Genomic DNA, 24,715 nt, shown 5'->3' with positions numbered 1-24,715 from the left:
AGTCTGCAGAAGAGAAGAATGAGGGGGGATTTGATAGCTGCTTTCAACTACCTGAGAGGTGGTTCCAGAGAGGATGGTTCTAGACTATTCTCAGTGGTAGAAGAGGACAGGACAAGGCGTAATGGTCTCAAGTTGCAGTGGGGGAGGTTTAGGTTGGATATTAGGAAAAACTTTTTCACTAGGAGGGTGGTGAAACATTGGAATGCGTTACCTAGGGAGGTGATAGAATCTCCTTCCTTAGAAGTTTTCAAGGTCAGGCTTGACAAAGCCCTGGCTGGGATGATTTAATTGGGGATTGGTCCTGCTTTGAGCAGGGGGTTGGACTAGATGACCTCCTGAGGTCCCTTCCAACCCTGATATTCTATGATTCTATGATTCAATAGCAGAACACCACTGCTTCCCTGCTTTTCTCCTTTGTGGCTGAATGGAATCTGCACTATTGAGTGGTTCATGCAACTCTTTGTTTTCCGGTATTTTACTTTTCCTTCCACATTATTCTTCTTTTCCTTTTGTTCTGAATTTCTGCAAGACTTCTACATTGGAGCCAGCTACATAGGCTACTACTGGGGCTGAAATGCTTTTTATTCACATAGTTCCACACCCTTGTATCAGTGTTCTCTAAAACCCCTCTGAGCATATTTTCAGGGTCTAATTTATAACTACAAATAAGCAGAAGAAATATGCTAATATCTCCAGATATTGACTGCAAAAGCAAATTGCTCATGTGCCATTTTTCTATGGTATTTTTTTCTGAACATACACTCCAACAGGAAGTGCAAAAAAAAAATCTCATTCCTGTGTGTGGATAAATGACAATGGTGCCCAATAAATACAACAAAGGCATTACGTGTCCTATTTCACTGTTATGCGTGCAAAATAAAGCATGCCTTTCTAGAAATTGTCTTTCTGTTTTAAAAACTACGACCTACATTTATTATGCTGTGTCAGCAACAAGAGGCCAGCTGAGATGATTAGATCCCCTCCCTCCCGCAACCCTCTAGAGCTTGTAAAGTTCCAACGAGAATATTTCCCATTACCTAGAGAAAGTATGCCAAATAAATAACCAGAAGGTTATAGGGTGCAATAATTGAAAATTACTTACCAAGGAACTTGGACGTATTCATGACAGCATGAAATAACTAATCATGTACCCAGACGAACAAAACAAAATAATAAAATCTGGTCTCTAAATGACAGAGAACAGCTTCTAGTTTATGCCAAATTTTTCCCTTTGTTTTCAAGAAGAGACCTTTTACTAATAACACAAAGTATCTGTAAATGGTTTTGTAGGCGGAGTTGGGAAACCTGGACTGACTTCAATCATATCACGACTACAAATGGCGATGGATGACGTTACTTATAATTTCTTAGGCTTTCTGTTGGCTGTCTGACAAGCTATAACCTCCTAATTTTGCCCACTGTTAATTAAGCCCATTTTCATCTACTAGTAAGGGCAAACTGCACATCCAAGAGAGTAGGGTTGATAATGTACAGAAATGTCTCCTCTTTAATAAACATCTGACTAGTTCACAAGGAAACTGACATTACAGATGACTGTCATAATATATTACTGTTTGCAGTGTTGGTGTCGGTGTGTTGGCCCCAAGATATTATTAGAGAGACGAAGTTGGGGGAGGTAATATCTTTATTGGTCCAACTTCTGTTGGTGACAGAGACAAGCTTTTGAGCAAGAGAACCTTCTTCAGATCTGGAAAGGTACTCAGAGTCTCACAGCTAAATTCAAGATGAAACAGATGGTTAAGCGTAAGAAGTTAACACATTTTGCAAGAGAAGTGGGCATAATCCATGTTTATTAATTATTAATTAATATTCTTATTATTTCAAACTGTTTCCAATCAAGAGGTGGACTTGATTCGGTATTTCTGTAGGTTCCCTTATCCTGGAATTTTACTTGTATTTTCATAGTTTTGATAATTAAGTGCTCCTGAAAAGGGATGGATTTGCAGGATTGGGTCATGAAGCTCTTCACTCCCAGCAGAGGTACAGCATGAATGGAGGAAGCATGCATTCACACCTTTAAAACACTGTACCTCAAACCCACTTTACAGGGACTGTGCTTAAAGACGAGTAGTTCAAACTCCAGGACCCACTGGGTATGTCTATACTGCAGTACAACACCATGTCAGCTAGCTCAGTCTCACGAGACATGGGCTGCAATGCTATAAAATTGCAGTGTAGATGTTGGAGCTCGGGCTGGAGCCCTACAGCTTGAGCCTCGCAAGCCCGAGTCAGCTGACACAGGCCAGTCACAGGTGTTTTATTGCAGTGTAGACATACAAGTCTATTGCCTCTCTGAAAAGACTACAACCCAGGATGACAATCAACAATGACTGTGAGGGCAGTTTTGTGATCTAAATACTTCCATGCCTTTAACAAGTCTGTGACCGACTTATTTCACACGTGCCTCTGAAAAGCACCATGGCTTTCAGTCACCCACTACAGTCCAGCATTTGATTTAGACTTGTGACCTAGAGATGACTGGTTACTAGAGCGGGCTGAAAATTTTTCAAAACAAATTTTTAATGAAAAATGCCATCTTCCTTGAAATAGAAACATTGTTTTTTAAAGAGTGTCAATTACAATAGACTTTCCTGTGGGAAAAAATATATTTCAAAATAAAAAAAAATCATTTGGGAAAATTTTCATTTTGAGGAATTCTGAGAATGTCTTTCAAGTTTTATTTTATGGCATTTTTTCATTTTTTGTATTTTTAAAATTATTTTTACATTATTTCTTAATATTATTTGCATCAAAGTGTCAAACTTTCATTCCAATATAAAGAGAAGACATTTTGGTCTAGAAAACAAGATAGCTTGTCTCATTCAGCAATGAGCAGCAGCTGCCCCTAACGATTTCAAAAGTAAAATAAAAATAATAGACTATTTAAACTATTATATATGTCATTAGTACTGCATATTACTGCTGGCATGACATGCTTTCCCGGAGGAAATGACTCCCTGTCAGCAGCTGTGTTGTTGCATATGTGAAGCCAAGTGGAGGAGAAGTCTGAGGTCAAACTATATTAAAACACCATGTGGTAAGGTAGCCTCTTGAACCGTAACTCAAAAGCAAGAATTCACCTACAAAATTATGCTCAGCGCCTACTGCCCTTCAGCCATGTCTCCATTTATTCCAAAAACATACAATAAATAACTCAAATCTGTAGTCTAAAAAAGGTTTAGTCTGAGAACAAAACAGAAGCTTGATTAAAAAGCTCACTGGAAAAAAGAAAACAGGAAAGAGAAAATAAAAATGAAATAAAGTCAATTAATTGGCAAGACACCTGCATAGAATTACCTCTAAATTTCCTACTTGTAGACTATTTCATCCTGTGTTATTTGTTTTCATATACTTGGGGTAAGTTACATCACTACTAACCAAAAGAGGGATTTTTTGTTGTTTTTCACTCACTTGTGCATTTTAAACCCTTTGTATTACAAGCCCTCCAGTGTAGATGTTGGGAGTATGCCATTTCATAGACTTCTCCCCGAGGAGCTTCAGCTACTTAAAACGAATGATTGCAAAATACCTATAGTGTCAACCCTGGTGCTTATAGTCGGGGCATCGACACCAAACTGCAGTTATCCAACCAACAAAATGAAGAGCAACAATGTGTTTCAAAGATAAGAATGAAACTTAGGCCATTAGGGGGCACATGCTTTTAAGAATGAGCCTGAACTTGGTACATCACTGTCCGACTGTGACCTTATGAGTCACCAGGTGTTGTCATCAGGGTCTGCCTTGACAAGGAAGGGGTGAAAATGAAGACTTTGAGGTTGAGTCTTCCCATTATAATTCAATGGATTTAGCTCAGGAGGACAATGAGTAATCTGATCTGCTCTGGGCTTTCGGGATCCTTATTAGTTGTTGGGTGTAGTGTTAAAGTCTTCCCCGGATTGAAACCCTTGATTGTGCAAGGTGGGTAAATGGGGCAAGAAAGGCATTGCACTTCTCTCCATGATATTTAAAAACCCACCCAGAGAATGGACTCAAGGAGTGATGTAAACTTGTCTACAGAGTTGTGCCAGTTTAACTTAAAGTGTGGTTTAATAAACGACTGAGTTAATCCATTGCTGTGTAGAGGCTTTTATGTCAGTTTAAACCAGATTTTATTTCCATTTTAATTTAAGTTGATTGGGACCAGGTTGAAGCTAAACTAAATAAGAGCAAATTTGTGTATAGCCTTTCTCTAAGCTAACAGGACTGCTGACTAGGAGTTCATAAAGGCTTCTGGGTCAGAGGTAGCAAAATGATTAATGCAAGAAAATAAAAGCTGCTTAAATGTGAAGGGAAGTTGCCATGCATGGACCAGTGGTAACTTGCTCTGAGTGGGTAATTTTGGTGAGCCAACACTGCTGTACATAGAATCATAGAATATAAGGGTTGGAAGGGACCTCAGGGGGTCATCTAGTTCAACCCCCTGCTCAAAGCAGGACCAATCCCCAACTAAATCATCCCAGCCAGGGCTTTGTCAAGCCTGACCTTAAAAACTTCGAAGGAAGGAGATTCCACCACCTCCCTAGGTAATGCATTCCAGTGTTTCACCACCCTCCTAGTGAAAAAGTTTCTCCTAATATCCAACCTAAACCTCCCCCACTGCAACTTGAGACCATTACTCCTTGTTCTGTCATCAGTTACCGCTGAGAACAGTCTAGATCCATCCTCTTTGGAACCCCCTTTCAGGTAGTTGGAAGCAGCTATCAAATCCCCCTCATTCTTCTCTTCTGCAGACTAAACAATCCCAGTTCCCTCAGCCTCTCCTCATAAGTCATGTGTTCCAGATCCCTAATCATTTTTGTTGCCCTCCGCTGGACGTTTTCCAATTTTTCCACATCCTTCTTGTAGTGTGGGGCCCAAAACTGGACACAGTACTCCAGATGAGGCCTCACCGATGTCGAATAGAGGGGAACGATCACATCCCTCGATCTGCTGGCAATGCCCCTACTTATAAAGCCCAAAATGCCATTGGCCTTCTTTCAACAGGGGCAAACTGTTGACTCATATCCAGCTTCTCATCCACTGTAACCCCTAGGTCCTTTTCTGCAGAACTGCTGCCGAGCCAGTCGGTCCCTAGTCTGTAGCGGTGCATTGGATCCTTCTGTCCTAAGTGCAGGACTCTGCACTTGTCCTTGTTGAACCTCATCAGATTTCTTTTGGCCCAATCCTCTAATTTGTCTAGGGCCCTCTGTATCCTATCCCTACCCTCCAGCGTATCTACCTCTCCTCCCATATGTGACATTTCTGCAAAACATTTGGTGGCAAACCATGACAGACAGTTTCACTATCACAATTGTCCTCAGCCCGACCCCACCAGTACACGCTGGTATATGGAGATTTACCAACACATCCATTGGACCTTTCTCCTGATCCTGAAAGATGTTCTGACAGCGAGAGGAAACCAGCTGACACCAACGTTCATATAGCAGAGTCTTCAGCAGCTCCTGAGATGGGAAACTGAGGTTTCTTTCTGAATATGTTTATTTCCACCAAATGTCTTTCTCCTCCACCTCTCTCTGTTTCTTCTGTCTAATAAGAGTCTGGCTTAGTCAGCCCGGGCAATTGTAACCTTGCAACAGCCCTCTTCTTGCAGCCTTTTATTACATTTTTTAATGTCTTACTTCATAATTGTGTATCTCTTGAATCCATCTCTTCCCCAAGTATTAAACCACTGATCCACTGTCACCTCTAACACAGCCACCTCCTCCATGCAGCTCATCTTTCCTACTGCTCTCAGCCTATTAGTCCCTTCCCAGATTCCTTTAGTAGCTTGCTTTCTTTTCCTCATTAAGTCCAAGCTTCTCATCTCCACACGGTTCCAGTCCACACCTATATATCTGCTCCCGTTTCCTCCCACCCAAACCCCTTTCCTGCGCATGAAGACATTTCCCTCTCCTTTTTTCAATCCCTCCTTCACACCCATTTCTTTCACTTAGCATTTCACTGCTCAAATAAATTGGTTAGTCTCTAAGGTGCCACAAGTACTCCTTTTCTTTTTGCGAATACAGACTAACACGGCTGTTACTCTGAAACCAAACATTTCACTGCTGACACTCATCCAGTTGCCAACTGCTGCTTTTTTCCATCTCATCTCTTCTCATATTGTATTGTTTTTGTCTGAATTAGATGAAAAACACTCAGGTCAGGGACTGGTCCTTTTAACGCTTTATTAGTCATGTATACACACCCATGGCAGGCTATAAATATTTGTATTATTATCCATTAATATTGCGGTAGTGCTCTAAGGCATCACAAAGGATCAAAGGCCTCATCATACTGGACCCTGCAAAAATACCTATGAAGAGACAAGCCCTGTCCTAGAGAGCCTACAAGTTAAAAGGTAAGAAGACCCTAACAATAACGGAATAGAGTGACCACAAGCTGAAGTTAATGGTAAACAACATTTTACTAAGGTGTAATAGTCCTAAGCTCCTCACTGTTTTTGTGAACTCATCTCCTAACCTAGCGTATGGGAAAATGGAGCTAGTCCTAGTTGGGTAAACTGCTCCTTCAGTCCAGACTGGGGAACAGGTTTAGGAGATGATGCTGGTTGGTTGGTTCTGACCTTTGCTGTTCCAGGTGCTGAACTCAGCTTTGGGTCCTTTCAGTTTCTGGCCCTTAGTAGTTACTCTTGGGAGGAACCCTGTTTAAATATAGCAGATTTGAATTTCTGCCCCCAGTGAGTGCCCACTGTTATTGAAGTTCCCAAGATTAGTGATTCTGTGAAATTCCAGGTGCCATGTCATGGCAACTCCGGCTTGTTTGCTAGTAATACTGAGAGTATCACAACCCAGTCAGCTATACAGAACACACATAATGTAACAAGGGATATATTGGATTTTAAGTGAAAGTTCAGGCCAGTTCTTATTTTATCTGAATCACTTTCTTCATACCCGTTTGATGCAAAGGCAATTCTGATACTGAAGACATATTTTAGAATATTCCTTTAAGAAGAATGCCAACATCCTTCCTTATTTATTTAATTTATAGGCATTTCTATAGTGTTTATCTACACAAAAAAGTTATTTTATTGTAACTTGTTACTGTAAGCAACCTAACGTTGAATGATTCAGAGAGCACTTAAAATGCTTTGTAGGTATCATTTGATCAGGAAACAGCAGAATTAAAGACCAAGGTACTGCTTATATGCTCAACACATCTATTCACGAGAATGCTTAATGAGAGACAAATTCTTTACCTAGAATGTTTGGTAAGTGCTTTTTGTTTGCTCTTGCCAAATTTCTTTGCAAAGCCAATTCCAGATCCCTACTGTTAAGTAAATTTAAAGTGCTGTCAATAAATTCTTTAAATAGTTCTCTTTTCTCACTCTCATTTTCTGTATGGTTTCTTGATTTCAAACTTGCTTTCTCTCTTAAAATATAAGCTGCAGGAGATCAAGTCACCCATAAGAATGGTGCATTAACATCACCCTTTTTTCCTAAACTTGTCCTGTGTGATAGAACCCAGCTTGCACAGTCATTATTACACAATATTAGCATAATGTCCCTTTTCCTTAGCAACTCTTATGGAGTCTGGACAATCCATAATAATACAGCCTGATAGAGAAGCACCATGAAATATAAATAAGCTTGTTACACTTTAGTGGTGTGTAGGATTTGCTGCTGTGGGCCGTCGTGAATTTAGAAACGATATATGCGTTTTATTCACATATCAAAACATATGAAGTTTCAAATAACCTGATGATGCTCATTCTCATTTATACCTAAAATGCCACGGTATTGTTTAGTCAGTTACACCAGTGTTTTGCTTCATCTCTGTTAGTGCGTGTGTGTACATATAAGTTTTTAAAAAAATGTTTTCTATGCAAAACAGCACTTAAAATGAAATAAAGATGAAAGCAGGCCTGCAATGGAATTCTGATTGCAAACCCAAGATATGAAACTGCTAGTATCCATAATCAAAGCAATTTTTAATGAACACAGTTTGACCATTTTTCTCCATAAGAACTGGGTGCCATCCTGCCAGGGATCCACTGGTACAAATAAACAAATTCCACAGTCAATCTGGGATTATATAGACAGGGGACTCCCATCACTTTAGTCTATGAATCCCTCAAGAATATTATTTATAAAAGAAACAATTGCTATTGTCTCATTCTTCCTTCTTTCCCATCCTCTAGGAGAAACAATTTGATTCCTTTCTAGGATGTGTTTGTCTGTAGCTGCGTGTAAACTCTTGCACATGCCTCTACCCCTTGAGTAAGATTAAGGTCTCCAGTAGCTGCCAGCTGTAGAAAGAAAAGGAGTACTTGTGGCACCTTAGAGACTAACAAATTTATTTGAGCATAAGCTTTCGTGAGCTACAGAAAGACTCTTATGTTCTCCCTCCATCAAAGATAGCCACCAGATGGCAGAATGCTCACTACAAACAGATGGAGTCCCCACGTCACTCCCCAGCAACCAACAATCACACAGTAGGGTCTTGTCCAAAACTTATCGCCCCTAGTTATGGTTTTTTATTCATTCTGCAGCTGTAGAAACACAGCACAAAGCCCATATACAGGAAGGGATGCTATGATGGGATAGCCTAATTTTGGCAATTAATTGATCTTCAACTATTAGCTGCAGATATGCCCAATGGCCTGTGATGGGATGTCAGATGGGGTGAGATCTGAGTAACTACAGAGAATTCTTTCCTGGGTGTCTGGCTGGTGAGTCTTGCCCACATGCTCAGGGTTTAGCTCACAGCCATATTTGGGGTCGGGAAGGAATTTTTCTCCAGGGCAGATTGGCAGATGCCCTGGGTGGTTTTTGCCTTCCTTTGCAGCGTGGGGCATGGGTCACTTGCTGGAGGATTCTCTGCACCTCAAAGTCTTTAAACCACGATTTGAGGACTTCAATAGCTTAGACATGGGTTAGAGGTTTGTTACAGGAGTGGGTGGGTGAGATTCTGTGGCCTGTGTTATGCAGGAGGTCAGACTAGATGATCATAATGGTCCCTTCTGACCTTAAAGACTATGATTCCATGATTCTATGAACTGTGCCCTCAGTTCTCCACACACCCTAGCCCAAATAGCCTCTTAGGTTGGTTTACTCCAAGGATTTCTCCATGCAGAGCATCCTCCCATTGTTCTTCATACTCCATGGAACTCCGCAACCTAAACTCACACTGTCAGCCACACTCCAACATGCCTACATGCACAGAATCACTACAATCACATTCAACCATTAATACCTCTGTCGAGCAACATACCTGTTTCTCCAAATGCAGCCTTCACACTAGTTTTCAAGCAGATATAACTACATGGCTAATGTTAAGGCACTCACAAGCCATTTCTGAGCAAGAGGGACTCACATGTCTTCTGAGTAAATACAGTCATTATCATGCCAAATCAATTTTCCCAGCCAAAATGACAAGAGATGCATATAATAGAACTGTCAGGAATCAGGACTGGCACCTGAGCCTAGGACCAGCTAGCTCCACCTCCCTAGTGAGCAACAGAGGACCCACAGCTGAATCACAGCTGGCTTGCAGCTGAATCACCTGATTGGCCAGATCACCCAGTTGGGTGGAAGAACCAGCCTGCATGGTCTTAAGCTCAGCAGCAACATTAGGCAAATTAGGTGCTCAACACATAACCGTGTACCTGCAATTGCTCATGTGATAGTCTTGTTCCTAGCCCTGCTCCCCTGATCGGTTCCAGACTTCAGGTTTGGCCCTTGGCTCTAACTCCTAGTTCCTGACTCCAGTTCTGAGCTGTAGGCCTGGCCGCCCCCTGCTCTGACCACGAGGCCCGACCACCCGTGTCTTGGTCTGTGATGGGAACCAGGTAACAGCCTCAACTATGGAGTCATGACAAGGTTCCATAACATCGATCAATCTGTGTATCCTTATTGAACAAATATTTATTAAGGATGGGATTTTCAAAAGGGCCTACAGCAGTTAGGCACTCTACTCCCAAAAGGCAATCTCCCCCTGAATCTATTATGCCAAACTGCTAGAATTTCCCTCTCCTCAACAACAGATGAAGGTAAGAGTGAAAACCTCAACAGCCAAAGAGCTGGGCTCAAAGAGGGAACATTTCAGAGGCAACTGTCTCCCTGATGCTCCAGTGAATATCTGTCCTTCTCCTCTCAAATCATTTTTTGATTTGATTCAAGACAAACACCAGCTGCCTGGCTTTAAAGCTCTGTTTACTCACAGATGAAAAGTTAAATCACATGGGGAGGCTCCTTGAGGGGCCACCTAATGAGCACGTTTTCTGTTTCGATGCAGCACAGTACCAGATGACAGCAGTAACAAGAAATGTGTGCCTCACACATTTTCTTGCAAAGGCACATGGGAAGTTGATTTTAATAACTCTTCAGTGTGTGATCACATCACGGCTAAATCTGATGAGCTCCAATTAGAACACATTAAACCAGCTCATCAACCATTAAGATACATCTAAACTGTATGAAGCACAGAAAGACAGATGGACTATGCTAAAGAGTGTCACTGCACTTTATTAACCTCCCTGACATCTCGTCAATGAGGCTTGATACTCACTAACTGGTGACCTAGTTGGCATGACCTAGGCACATGGTAATTCTGAGTCACTTGTTCACTTATTTTTCTACTATTTATACCAGGGAGACATTAGTTCATTAATGCTACTGGGCCAAATTTATCCCTGGACTTCAATGTAATTTACGAATTTATGATTTATGTTATCATGGTGCCTAGGAATCCCAAGGATGGATCAGGACCCCACTGTGCTAGGCACTGCACAAACACAGAATGAAAAGGCAGTCCCTTTCCTGAAGAGCTTAGCCACTTAAAACTCTCTTTTAGGGGAAGCTGTCTTTACTAGGAAGTGGTCTGCATTAGTAAGGAAGTCTATCGAAAATGAATGTCCTAGCAGCTTTTTCTTGTTACCTAAGTCACACCATACTTGCTGTAACTGAGGAAGGGTACAAACAAAATTTTTCCAGGAGGAGACCCCCAAAACAGAAAGGACTGCAATATTTCTCCTAACGTAAGACCCATATGATGGATTTTGAATGATAAATCAAAGATTCAGGAGGCATTTATATTTCATTAGCTAAATATGTACATCTCAATCATGAGCTAATCCTAAAACCATTTCACAGAGACAGTGGGAAACGTTCATTAACTCTGCTAAAAAGTTAGCTGACATTGCAAGGCTTGTTAAAGGGCAGCTGACATTACAATCCTTGTTAACTGTAGACTTTTTTCATCCATCAAATAATAATAAAAAAAATTAAGATGACTAAAATAACTATTACCCTTATAATCATTATGGCATAAAGAGGGACAAACAGATTTCTTGTTTCCTACAAGGTAAGCTACAACCAACCGCTACATGAATTACCGTGTTAAAAAATAAACCTTGAAAAAGAAGGTTTGCTGTAACTTCGTAACTGCAGGTCACTAATAAGTACAGCAGAACCTCAAAGATACGAACACCACAGTTACGGACTGACCGGTCGAATGGACACCAGGTGAAACTGGAAGTAACCAATCAGGCAGCAGCAGAGACCAAAAAAGAAAAAAATACTGTACTGTGCCTGTATTGCATCTTAAAGCTGTAGGTGCATCTGAACTACCTGTCCCCACCCTCACCCTCACTCACAGGGCAGCCACTTACAGCTAGCTAGGAGGTGAAGGTGCTGGGGCTGCCAGCCCAAGGCAGCCAGAGTCAGCAGAGCAGGACCAGGGCTGGGGTCTGTGCAGCTTTCACTCCTCACTCCTCCCTCCTCCCCTTGCCAGGAGAGGGACGTGCTGGTTTCCTCCCCACCCGTGGGACACACTGTTTTCACACACACACACACCCCCTACCTGCCGGGAGGGGGACAAGCTTGCAAACTCATGGCGCGGAGTAAGGCGCTCAGCTGCTGCTGAAACCTGGCCTGGAGTGTCAGCTGCTGGATCTGGAGCCCAAACTACGCTTTGTTCAGAGTTCCGAACATTTAAGAGTTACTGACAACCTCCATTCCCGAGGTGTCCATAACTCTGAGGTTCTACTGTACAACAGTTCTGCCCAGAAACTGGGATCTGGATGCACTCTACCATTAATGTTCTAACCCAAAGGATAGTCTAGATTCCAGTTTAAAAAAAACTGGGCCCTTAATCTAGATCTTCCTCATTGTTTCATATTTTAGCCACTGTTCCACTAGCAGATATCCATGAGCCCTTCCTTTTTCCATGTCCAAGACAGCAAATGGACTTAATTGAGACTGAGGCTAATGCAGTTGTATAAAACACTCAACAGGTGAGGCTCATACAACAGACAGTCATAAGTAAACCCAGCCTAAAGTAATAGATATCCCAAGAAACATTGGCCAATGGGTTGCTTACACATTTGTGACTGCCATGTACAGGCTCAAATGAACTGTTAATGAAGTTCTATGTCAAGGTTAAATGCTTATGGGGTTTTGGTTGAATACAAAGAAGAATACAAAGAGATAGCATATGAAAATGTTCTCTCTGACTTTCACTATAGATTGCAAAATCTCCCAAAATACCAAAAGACCAGCCAGTTTTTCTCTGCATGAAAGCAGGACCAGGAGGAGACATCTCCCTCCACAGATGGATGAGTGAGTTCTGAGAAGAAAGGAATGAGTGGAGCACGGCAAAATGAAAGGAGGAACAGCAGAAGAGGAATGGGGACAGAAGTGAGTGACTTATTTACTCATCTGTCTCTCCCCTTTCTTTTCTCTACCCTCATCTCCTGTCTCCTTTCTTCTCCTGTACTCGGTGGTCTCCAAAGGCCCAAATCCTGCAGTCTTTGCTCCAGACTTACTCAAACAAAACTTCCATTGATTTCAAAGAGAATTTTGCCAAAGGATGTTTTCAGTAAGGACAGCAGGATGAGGCCTGCACCTTCTCACTAACATGAAAGTTTCTCTTAGCATCACTGCTGAACATCTGCCACTCTGCAGAGTCCTTTGTCCACCTCTCTTCCCTGTCTCACTGAGAAGAAGACTGCTGCTTGTGATGCTAATTCAACAGACCAGTGGAACAATGGCACAAGCAACTGGAGGGAATTCAGCACTTCAGTTCAACTGGCAAGAAGGAAACAGAACACATGCCTACTCACCACCGTGTTAGAATGCTTTAATGCCAAATTCCTCTGTTCCCCGTCGCCCTCCCTTCCCTACCTGCTGCTGTGAGGATGCCTGTCCTACATTGGACGGTATCGGCTAGTGCATTTTTTAAAGCAGCACAGCCCCATGGAGTAGCCCCCTCTCCCAGGTGATGCTGATTCAGCGCAGCAGAAAGGAAGACCCATTAGAATATAGTGTGTATGTGGGTTCTAAAAATAATCAAGACATGGGACAGGGTCTCGTCTGACAGCACAGGCTATATTCATGGCCCTTTGACTCAACCTGCACCTCCAGACCTTTGCCAAACAACGCTCAGATCACTGCTTGACTGGTCAGATTTCAGAAGAGTTCAGAGTCCAACGGCTCCCATTTAACCCTGAAATAAAATGTAGGGTACACAGCAACTTGTCTCCTAAACACTTCACAATCTACAGTCCCTTGTGGGAGGCTGACAGGAGAGAAACCACTGGAGCTACCCACCCATGTGAATACATAATACTTAACACAAGCCAGGCTTGCAAAATCAGGCCCTTAAATGCCTACCAATGGAGCTTGCATGCACATTCAAAGGGATCTTCTAAATGAACAACAACAAAAAGCCCTTAATTTTTCCAGTGTTGACAACATATGTCAACACTCATGTCACTGTGCACTTCTACCAGTAGGTGTAGCCTAACATAATAGAAGCAAAGAAGTAAAATGTGGCTGAAGATTAAAATGGCTGCCATGACAGATGAAGCCTTTCCAGTAGCTAAGCTCTTCTTTGATCACATCAGAAGCCTCCCAAAGGAAGTGTTCACCAACATTCTAAGCCAGGAACCTTTTTAATGTCTCAAAAAGGGGTACAAGGAAGGCCATTTATGCTTCGCCATAAAATTACCACAGACATGTACTATTCTTTTTAAAACAGATGTACGCCATGGAAATCGTTGGACCTGAAATTTGATCTCATGTATGATTTATGTGCCCTCTTCTCTGATTACACAAATATAAATATAACAGGCCTTTTTTGCAGCACTGAATCAGTTCAGAATTAATACCAGATGACAAAATGGACCAGGTACCAGGAGAGAGAAAGTTACGATAAAAGCTCCTTCCCATTAATGGGGCCATTCATTCATGTGGCCACTATTCCACAAGGGAGCCAGACATAAATTATGTATTTGACATCTAGTTATAGACGATTATTTCTGACATAATGAAGTTATAATGGAAGGAGTTTGCACGTTGTTTGGTTATTAAGTGCCCATTTATTGTCCCTGCACCAGGTGCAATGGTGATAGGCCATACAAATCATCTGGAAAAAATGCCAAAATGGGCTCCTTTACTGATGAAGTACCACACATGTTTATTAATTTAACAGCTTGACTTCTGCCTCCCCCATCTGCTCATTTAAAACAGTTATTTGCCCTATAAATATTCCACAAGAAAGTTTGGCCAAAAAATTAGTCTGGGGGTGGGGGATGTGATAGGATTGTTTGAGAAGGGGCTTGTGTTGTATATAGAATGGCATTCTTCTTCCACCGTGGATTAGTTAACAGATTTTTGTTTGTTTGTTTGTTTGTGCTTTTAATAGGACATTCACTTTAGATTAGTGCTGCTTGAGTGTATGTCATCATGAATGGTTCCAATCTCCAGCTGTTGCCAGTGTCAGGTGGGAAAATGAAAAGTTCCATCGATGATGTCACGGTGCACAGTTCAGTAAAGTGTAAAATGAAGCACTCTAGTAAAGAAAATCTCTGGGGTAGAAGTCTATGTCTGTTTTAAGCTTAGCACATAATATTATAGCTCAAGGCAACTTATAAAGAATAAAATTTCTAGGGATCTTAAATTAGACTACGTGCTGATCTCCGAGGGAGAACTCTCTTACAATGTGAAGATTAATTGGTGTAAATATATACAAAAATCCCTTTTTAAGCAAGGACAATAAGAAAATATGTTGTTTAAAAGGAGTTAAAATCTCAAAGTGAAATGATGTTTTTCTTAGTTCATCAATATTTTCAAGTGTAAATGCAGGGTTACACCACTTTCCATCTGCATGCTGGATTTAGCGTGCCTGCTTGATAAAGTCTGTTAGCTCATGCTTTCTGCTAGAGAGAACACTGTTATCTTATAAATAAACAGCAATGCCCTGCGGTGCCCCTCTCAAATGGAAACACATATTCGAAGGAAGTAAGTGCAACAGTTCAACAGCATTTAAAAAAAAAAGTGAAAGGCACGCAACTAACAGTCTGTGACTATGGGTGTAGAGTGGACTGCATTCATTAAAACAAACAGAATCACTGCAGGCTTCCTGAAAAGCTTCCTGGAGATTTGTTTTTACAAGTCCAAGTCACTAATATTCACTTGCTATGCCTATTTTTTAAAATAAATAAAACATTCTGGTATGGGCCAAACTCAGGCAAACTGGTTTCAGTGTGGGCTTGTCGGGTGTCCACCAGGGCAGAAACTGGATCATGCAGCCAGATTTTCATAAAAGCTCAGGACTAGATTTTCAGGTGCTCAGCATCCACACTTGGAGACGGATTTTTCACAAGAGTTCCCCTCCCATTTAGGCACTTACACAAGGGTCAGACTTTTCAAAAGGGCTCAGCACCCAGCAGCACCCTCTGTACCACTTATGACCACATTTTCAGAAGAACTCCGCTTCCAACCTGCTAAGCTTTTGTGAAGAGCTGGCTCTGATTGTGGGTGTGGAGTGCTATAAAAAACACTGGCCACAGCGAAGAAGAGAGAAGTTCAGTAAAACAGCCATCTGACTTGTGAAGATTTTTCCCATCATCTCACTACGCTCACACCAACTGCAAAGCGGGCCTTCCTCACTGGCAGTGAAAGGCTTCTCATTGAACAGCTGTGATAAACGAAGGCAGGGGTAAGCTCCTTTTTATGGACACCAAGCCAGCCAGTTAGCTATAAATCCCTCTTGGTAGTTGTTCTCTACTTGCTTTACCTGTAAAGGGTTAAAAAGTCTCCCCGCATAGGTGAAAGGAAGGGATTGGGCACCTGACCAACAGGGCCAAGGGGAAGGCTAGAACTTTTTAAAATTGGGAAAAAACTTCCCTTTGTCTGTCTGGTTGTTCTCACGGAGAGCAGAGGCAGGGCTGGAGCTACGCTGTAAAAAGCTTTGGGCCAGGTATGAAAATCACCAGATCATACCTAGAAACCACTCATCTGAAACCCCAGATATGTAAGTAGATCAGGAAATGTCTAGGAAGATGCGATGAGGTTTCTCTCTTTTATTTCTTTATGGCTTGTGGACTCCTCTGTGCTAACCCCAGGTGCTTTTGTTTTGCTTGTAACCTTTGAGCTGGACCTCAAGAAGCTATCTTGATGCTTAATCCTTGTAATTGTTGTTTTTTAAATCTAGCAAAAAGCCTAAGTTCCAAATGTATTTTCTTTCTTTTTGTTTTTAATAAAATTGACCTATTTTTAAGAACAGGATTGGATTTTTGTGTCCTAAGAGGTTTGTGCATATATTGTTTAATTTAGCTGGTGGCAACAGCTGATTTCCTTTGTTTTCTTTCTCAGCTCTTCCCAGGAGGGAGGGTGAAAGGGCTTGAGGGTACCCCACAGGAAGGAATTCCCAAGTGCGCCTTCCTGGGTTCTCAAAGGGGTTTTTGCACTTGGGTGGTGGCAGCACCTACCCATCCAAGGTCAGAGAAAAGCTGTAACCTTGGGAGTTTAATACAAGCCCGGAGTGGCCAGTATTGATTTTCAGAGTCCTTGCAGGCCCCCACCTTCTGCACTCAAAGTGCCAGAGTGGGGAATCAGCCTTGACATGGTGGCAGAGCGGTGGGATCATTCTGAACCAGAAACACAGACCTCAGGATTTTAAAAGGACACATTTTTTTTCCTTTTGGCAGCCTGAAAAGCCAGGGAGGGGTTCTTTTCTTTTCTTTTCTTTTCTTTGCTGCCTGCGGGAGAACAAGCATGCAAAGGGTTCAGCATGCAAAGCCAGCGAGTCCAACAAGCAGTTTATTTCTTTTTCTAGCTTCATGGCAACAAAATAGCTAGGCTAGAGCTGTGCATGAGGTTGCGGTCGGGCACTGAAACCCCAGAGAAACCAGTCTTCCCAAAGCAGCACGTCAAGGAGAAAACAGACCCAGATCAAGCCCAGACATCCAGCTCCATGACAGAAATCCAGGGAGGGGGTGGGGGATCACAGACTTCCCAGAAGGGAAGGGTCAGCCCTCCCCCACCCGAGATCCAGGTGCCAGGATGGAGAGATGCCCTTAACCCAGGCCAAGTTCTAACGGCGGAAGAAAGGAATTTCTTCCTAGAGATGAAGCGCTTGGAGGTGGAAGCGGAGGCAAAGCGCTTGGAAATGGAGCTGAAGCGCTTAGAGCTGGAAAAGAGTAAGCTGGATCAATCAGGTAGCCCTAACGTCCTTCTCCAGGTACTGCTCCCCATTCCAAGAAATTCCCCATATACAAGGTAAGCATTGATACAGAGGCCTTCTTAGGCAGTCAGTAAGCTATGGCCATAACTAACTAAAGGGAGGCTGGAGGAAAGATAAAGGAAGGGCCTCAGAGAGAAACAAGAGAATAGCCTAAAGAATAAAGAGCACTCTCTGCCAAGGGGGTGGCTATTGTGGTGCAGCTCAATCATGGAAAATGAAAAAACATGGGAAACATGGTTATGATCTGGCTGCCAACAATAAAGCCTGTGGGATTCTCACCAGCATCCCTCCCACAGGGCAATAAATATGGAGTGGGGGTAGAGGAGACACCAGAGAGTGACAGGGGGAGTGAATCTCTCAGCATCTTGTGACCAAAAGTGAATATGTCTAGGGTCGTCATCTGCTGTGGGGCAACGGGGGCCATTGCTCCTCGACCTTGGTTTGCCCCTCCTCCCATACTCTGCAGGTCTATAAGCTCCATTATGTCTTCCACTTTTAAAGAAACAGATTAAGGTTCAAAGAAGAGACCAAGGATCTGACTGGAGATCTAAACTGGATGGCTGCCTGGAGAAATCTTCACAGAAAGAGGGTGAGCCCACAGAATATCCCCTCTATTCAACTTACCTATCATTCCTTTGTAAAACCGGGACTCATAAGTAAGTTTGACTTGTGTATTAATATGTTTTGACACAGTTTCAGGTCAACTTTAACTATCCCCGAGCCACCCATCCCCCCACAGCCTTCACCCAAAGGAACATTTTGCAGAACAGTATCTCAGCAATGTAGGTTATTGCCTTTGTCTGTCTAGCTTTAATGCCAGGAATATATTTTATGCTTAAAATAATTCCAAGTATAGAGAAAAATCTGCTTCTATAAAGCTTTATAAATAGCTTTAGTATGTGGATTCGGTGAGTTTAATTCAGTTCATTCATTGTATTTTAGTGCCTGGCGGAATTTTAGTCCAAACGCTACAGTTCAGTTATTGCTATACACATGAATTCTGTAAAACTTCCTTTGAAGCCAGGACACCAGAGTCCTACTTATCTTTGAACTTCTTTACTATCGTCAGAAACAATCAAACCATTTTTGTAATGTAGGTTATAATCCTTAGTTTATGAGATCACAACCTGGAGATCCAGAAAGGGTTTGATGTCACAAATTAGTGATTAACATGTAATGCTCAGAACGAAGGAACTGTCTGAGTGAATGAAAGAGGCTTCTTAAAAATGAAAGGCTAACAGCTATATCTCGAGGACAGGAACTAAAACTCAAAAGAGTAAACAGAGTTTCCCTCATCTTTACACATGAGCCCTCAGTCCAGACAGTTAACAAGTTCAGGACCATGCATAAAGAATAAGACAAAGCCACAGCTGTTGGAACACTACGTCTGAACCAACAGACCAATGCACTTATTTCTAGCAGTTCTAGGTCCCAGCTATAGAGAAAACTGCCTCAGCTACCTCTGGAATTAATTTGCATATTAACAAATATAAACAATCACATAAAAATAACTGCAACATAGTCCCACTTGTTTTACTAAAGGTAGATGTAAAAATAATGATTACGGGTGCTTCATATATGAAACTAACTGAAAACCATATTTTCTAATTAATGGGGGGTGTGGAAGGAGAAATAACTTTAAAAGTGAATGATGGTCTAGGACCTTATTTTTATTAAATGATTTGCAGGGCCATTACTAAGTTTCTATATAGAGCGGTGGCTCAAGGTAATTACCTTCTAATGTATGGTGACACTAATGTGCTAGTAAACTACTGGAGTTTACACTCTATTCAGTAAAGTGAAGGGTTGGAAAACTTCATTGCATTCATCAATAATATAGGTAAATGTCACCAGTGATAAAATAAAAGCAATTAAAAAAGATAGTTACAAATAAATCTATCAGCTGAAAGTAGCAATTGAATATAATCACAGCAGCAACCGCATTCAAAACGTACAATTTATTTTTGCTTACATATGCAAAATCAGAAGGATTTTATTTTTGTTGTCCAGCTTTCTTTACTTGCAGTGTGATTAAAGTTAAAACTGCAACCATGCTCTTAATCCTCTAAATGCAATAGCAACCTGTACCCAGTGGTTAATTAAGTGCTGAGATAACATGGAGGTGAAATTAAGGCAGCCAAAACAGTAGCAGGAGGTAAAGCAGCAGAGGCCAAAGAGAATAACAGTGTCAAAGAAACATGGTGTGGTGGGAGCAGGAGGAAGAGGAGGAGAAGAGAGGGAAGTGATAGTGATAATACCCAACCCTTTTTATCAGTAAGTCACAGCAGGTCTCTGGCCTGCGTTACACAGAAGGTCAGACTAGATGATAACAGTGGTCCCTTCTGGCCTTAAAACTTACGATTCTAGGAATCTTCTCAAAGCCTAAGATGCTGACAGGACAAGGAGTAATGGTCTCAAGTTGCAGTGGGGGAGATTTAGATTGGATATTTAGGAAAAACTTTTTCACTAGGAGGGTGGTGAAACACTGGAATACGTTACCTAGGGAGGTTGTGGAATCTCCTTCCTTAGAAGTTTTTAAGTCAGGCTTGACGAAGCCCTGGCTGGGATGATTTAATTGGGGATCGGTCCTGCTTTGAGCAGGGGGTTGGACTAGATGACCTCCTGAGGTCCCTTCCAACCCTGATATTCTATGATTCTATGCTGCTAGCCTATATTGTGTGGCTGCTGAAGAGGACCACTTCTGGTATGGACCCAGCAAATGTTACTGTAATTGGCCTATGTTCTATTCCACAACTAAATTTCCTGTGGTGATAAATGAAAGGAGTTTATATTTTGTACCAGTTTTGTTTTATAATGTGATTAAAATAAAAGCAAAATTAAAATTACAGGATGTTTTAAAGGCAGAGCAAGTTTATCGTGTGAGATTACATCCAGGTGGCCTATAGCAGAGGAGGTAAACTTGCACCCCATTTTGTACTTTGAGCCTTGCATTAACAGTGATTCAAATGATGACAACTACTGTGGTCTTGGGAATGTGTTGCTGGGTAGTGAACTTAAAAAAAAGAAAGCACAGAAGGACAGGAATATGATGCAAATGAAATGTATGCTAATATAGAAAAGAAAAACATAAGCAGTGCAATGTAGGCCTGGCTTGACATGAATAACTGGAGATGGGTGAGGCCTCGTTTCTTGGGAGGCAGGATGAGAGAGGTCAATGGATCAGCAGGCAGGGAACAGAATGTCTGCACTAGTTAAGAAAAGGGGGGACCCACATTGAACCATTGCCAATGGACAAGATAACAGTGGATAGGATAAGCCTGGAATGTAAGATTAGATAAAAGTAAGTCGTACATGGACAGTGCATGGGGTGAGCATGCTGCACAGGGATTGGTTCCTACTAAGTGCCCAAGCCAACCCCAAAGCATGTGACACAGTGTATAGTAAATACAATGTGATGTGTAAATGTATAAAAAGGAAGAGGCTTGCTGTGTAACTTTGGACGTGTGGTATACCCTGTATCCGCCCCCCTAAGCTTGAGTCTGATCAACTCACCATAACTTAGCTCTCTGCCAAATAAAGGAACTTGAGTCATGAAACTGGAGCCAAACTGAGTTCTTGGGCAACGGAGTGGAAGAGGTCTTGGGGGAACCCCAACAATGGTGACTGAGGGCAGAACCACAGCCTCTTCTTCAGCGGCGAAGAGCCTCACTCCCCATCTGCTTAGCTTCCTACAGTGAGCACATCACCTGGGTTTCTGAGCCCCCTCCCCGTAAAAGAATGATACAGAGGAGCCTCACAGACCCCTCTGGACCCCTGCCCTGGACAGCACAACACGAGGTGCAATCATGCCCACTGAATCCCAGCAGCATTAATCACCTATGCAATCCGAGTTACCGGGCAGTTCTATGAGAAGTGCCACACAAGTAAATGTACCATGGATCTTTGTGCAAGTATTACTTGAAAATCTTTTTACTGAGGCTCAGGAGAGGCCATGCCAGGGAGGCACGATTATAGCAGTGTGTTGGGTGTGCGCCATTTCCTGCTATTGCCAGTCTCTCAGCTGATCTGATTCTCGTCAGCATGTGGATGTGTCATTCTGGACCTAGCCTAGGGGATGAGTTATGCCCTCCTAAAAGCAAATTGCAGAGCACTATTATAGGCCCAGGGCTGTTGCACCAATGGCTAAGCCCATGACAGCACCATCTTTGGCTGCTGCTGACCTAGTCCCTCTTGATCTTCTGCAGCAAGCTATGGCGATGATTTAAGTGCAGCTATTGTATATAAGTTCTGAATCACCACAGCTGACATCAGAGAAAGCAAAGAGAGGCTGGATGTTTCAGTTGCCCAACCTGAGACATCATCTGCCTTGCTGGAGTCCTCTGTTAAAACAGGGCACATGGTTGACAAAAAGATTTTGAGAGATCTTAAAGGTTACAACCACTGTTTGGAGGCAGTGGAGAAACAGCTGAAGATCGAGACTATAAAGACAGTCTGGACTAAAGACAAACTCCGATGGGGAAGTGACAGAGACTGAACCAGGGGTTTAAAGCCATATGACAGCTTTCATAGTAGCAGCCGTGTTAGTCTGTATCCGCAAAAAGAAAAGGAGGACTTGTGGCACCTTAGAGACTAACAAATTTATTTGAGCATAAGCTTTCGTGAGCTACAGCTCACTTCATCAGATGCATGTAGTGGAAAATACAGTGGGGAGATTTTATATACACAGAGAACATGAAACAATGGGTGTTACCATACAGACTGTAACAAGAGTGATCAGGTAAGGTGAGCTATTACCAGCAGGAGAGCGGGGGACGGGGAGGCCGGGTGAAACCTTTTGTAGTGATAATCAAGGTGGGCCATTTCCAGCAGTTGACAAGAACGTGTGAGGAACAGTGGCGGGGCGGGGGAATAACATGGGGAAATAGGTTTACTTTGTGTAATGACACATCCACTCCCAGTCTTTATTCAAGCCTAAGTTTGTACATTGGCCAAACTGGAAAGTCTCTACGTAAAAGAATAAAAGGACACAAATCAGACGTCATGAATTATAACATTCAAGAACCAGTCGGAGAACACTTCAATCTCTTTGGTCACGCGATTACAGACCTAAAAGTGGCAATTCTTCAACAAAAAAACTTCAAAAACAGACTCCAACGAGAGACTGCTGAATTGGAATTAATTTGCAAACTGGATACAATTAACTTAGGCTTGAATAAAGACTGGGAGTGGATGTGTCATTAGACAAAGTAAACCTATTTCCCCATGTTATTCCCCCCACCACTGTTCCTCACACGTTCTTGTCAACTGCTGGAAATAGCCCACCTTGAATATCACTACAAAAGGTTTCACACACACACACACACACCCCACTCTCCTGCTGGTAATAGCTCACCTTACCCGATCACTCTTGTTACAGTGTGTATGGTAACACCCATTGTTTCATGTTCTCTGTGTATATAAAATCTCCCCACTGTATTTTCCGCTACATGCATCCAATGAAGTGAGCTGTAGCTCACGAAAGCTTAAGCTCAAATAAATTTGTTAGTCTCTGAGGTGCCACAAGTCCTCCTTTTCTTAAAGCCTTATGGGATTTTTGATAATCAGCCCACCTGTTTTGGAAGCAGTCCACTTTCTTCCATGAGAAAGATCAGCTTTGGTGAGAGATGTAGAACAGGTCACTGACCATCATGTCCTACCTGTTGGGAATGGAACTGCGTTCTCCAAGCAGGAAAAACGAAGGAACTGCTTACATATATAGTCAGACTCAATCAGTTGTTTGTGATCTTTACTGCTGCACTGCATAAGCATGCACGCACATTCACAGTGAAAGACAGCAGAAGCCTTACATTTTGAAGGTGAAATCCTGGCCCCATTGATATGAATGGCAAAAGTCTCATGGACTTCAATGGGGCAGCACTGCACATAGAGTATGCTCGAATTTAGGCTGCAAAGTTCAGGGGTAACTTTTGGGGGCAAGGATATGTTTCAGGGCCCATGCACATGCTGAGACTTTCTCAATCTCCAAAAACTGGGGGCAATGGATGGGTAAGGCAAAAGAAGCCTTTCAAGGTCAGATTCTGATATACTTACTCACACCAAGTAGCACTGATGGGACTACTAACACAGTAAAATACTAATCTGCTGGGGTAAAGGTATCCAAACTTGCCCTATGACTTTACTGAGCTCCCATAGATACTGACGACAATAGGGCACCTCATGGGCCCAGCAGTCCACCTGTGCTGCGTTAGTTGCAGGATCAGAGCCTTAGAGTGTGAGCTTTTGGCGGCAGGGACTGATTTGCCCCCATGTTTCTGAAGCATTGAAAAGACTGTTTAGCACCAACAAATAAGAACAATCTGATAGGGGAAGAAGAAAGTCCCGACGTGATAGTAATCAACGAGCTGAGTCAGTGTAGAGACACAGCAACCGCCTGCCATTTGTGTCTTTCTGCTGAACCATCCCTTTGAATATCTAGCACGCCCCTATGTGCTAATGGAGTGCACTGGCTGAGGCAATTTAGGAACAGGTCCTACCCACATGGTCACATGTTAGCATACTCAACCTTGCACTTGCGTGTTGCATTTTAAACATGGTGCACTCAGAGAAACACACATCTGCATGTGAAATTACACACGTTGTATAGTTATGTGACGGGAATTCCCATACTGGATCAGATCCGAGGTCCTGGTGCCATGCCTTGTCTCAAGCACTCATCAGTACAAATTACTTCTGAGGAAGCTGCAAATTATACTGCAGTAGGTAGTTATGGAATAAGCTGCCTATAAGGAAATTCATCTCCATAAATTTCTTAACTACTCAAATGTATTTAAAGGGATTCCTAAACAATTTTCTAGGTGGCAATTAGTTTCTTAGTTTCTTCTTTCGTCTATAGATCATCATCGCTCGCTCCCTGATCAAATGTTACTCTCCACCCCAAAATGTAGCACCCTACTTTTAAAGTAAATATTCCTATGCATTCCCCTGGCTCAGCAAGAGATTTCTCCATATCCATCTTTGGTTTTAACTTACAGATCTTACTACGATGCAGCCAAATACAGTTGACTTGGTATCTTAGAGCTCTCATATCTGAACACATACAGACTGAGCCCAAAGAAGCACAGAAAAAATCTAAGAACTCTGCAAACCATCTGAGTACATCTTTTAGGGGCAAATCTGCTTTCCCAAGCCAACGCCAAAAATGTACTGTACTTTGCAGGAGTTGATGAGATGGGAGGAGAATTCTGCAAATCAAGCTGTGAAATGGAGT

General features: G+C 42.3%; 1 protein-coding gene across 17 annotated transcripts in view; it reads right to left on the bottom strand.

Annotated features, from left to right (window-relative positions):
• ADGRL3 (adhesion G protein-coupled receptor L3) overlaps nt 1–24,715 on the bottom strand; it is a 440,011-nt gene that overhangs the window by 200,433 nt on the left and 214,863 nt on the right. The gene's annotated exons all lie outside the window — the stretch shown is intronic.

This window comes from Eretmochelys imbricata, chromosome 4 (assembly GCF_965152235.1).
Source record: "Eretmochelys imbricata isolate rEreImb1 chromosome 4, rEreImb1.hap1, whole genome shotgun sequence".
Taxonomy (NCBI): Eukaryota; Metazoa; Chordata; order Testudines; family Cheloniidae; genus Eretmochelys; species Eretmochelys imbricata.
This window is presented reverse-complemented; position numbering and strand designations above follow the sequence as displayed.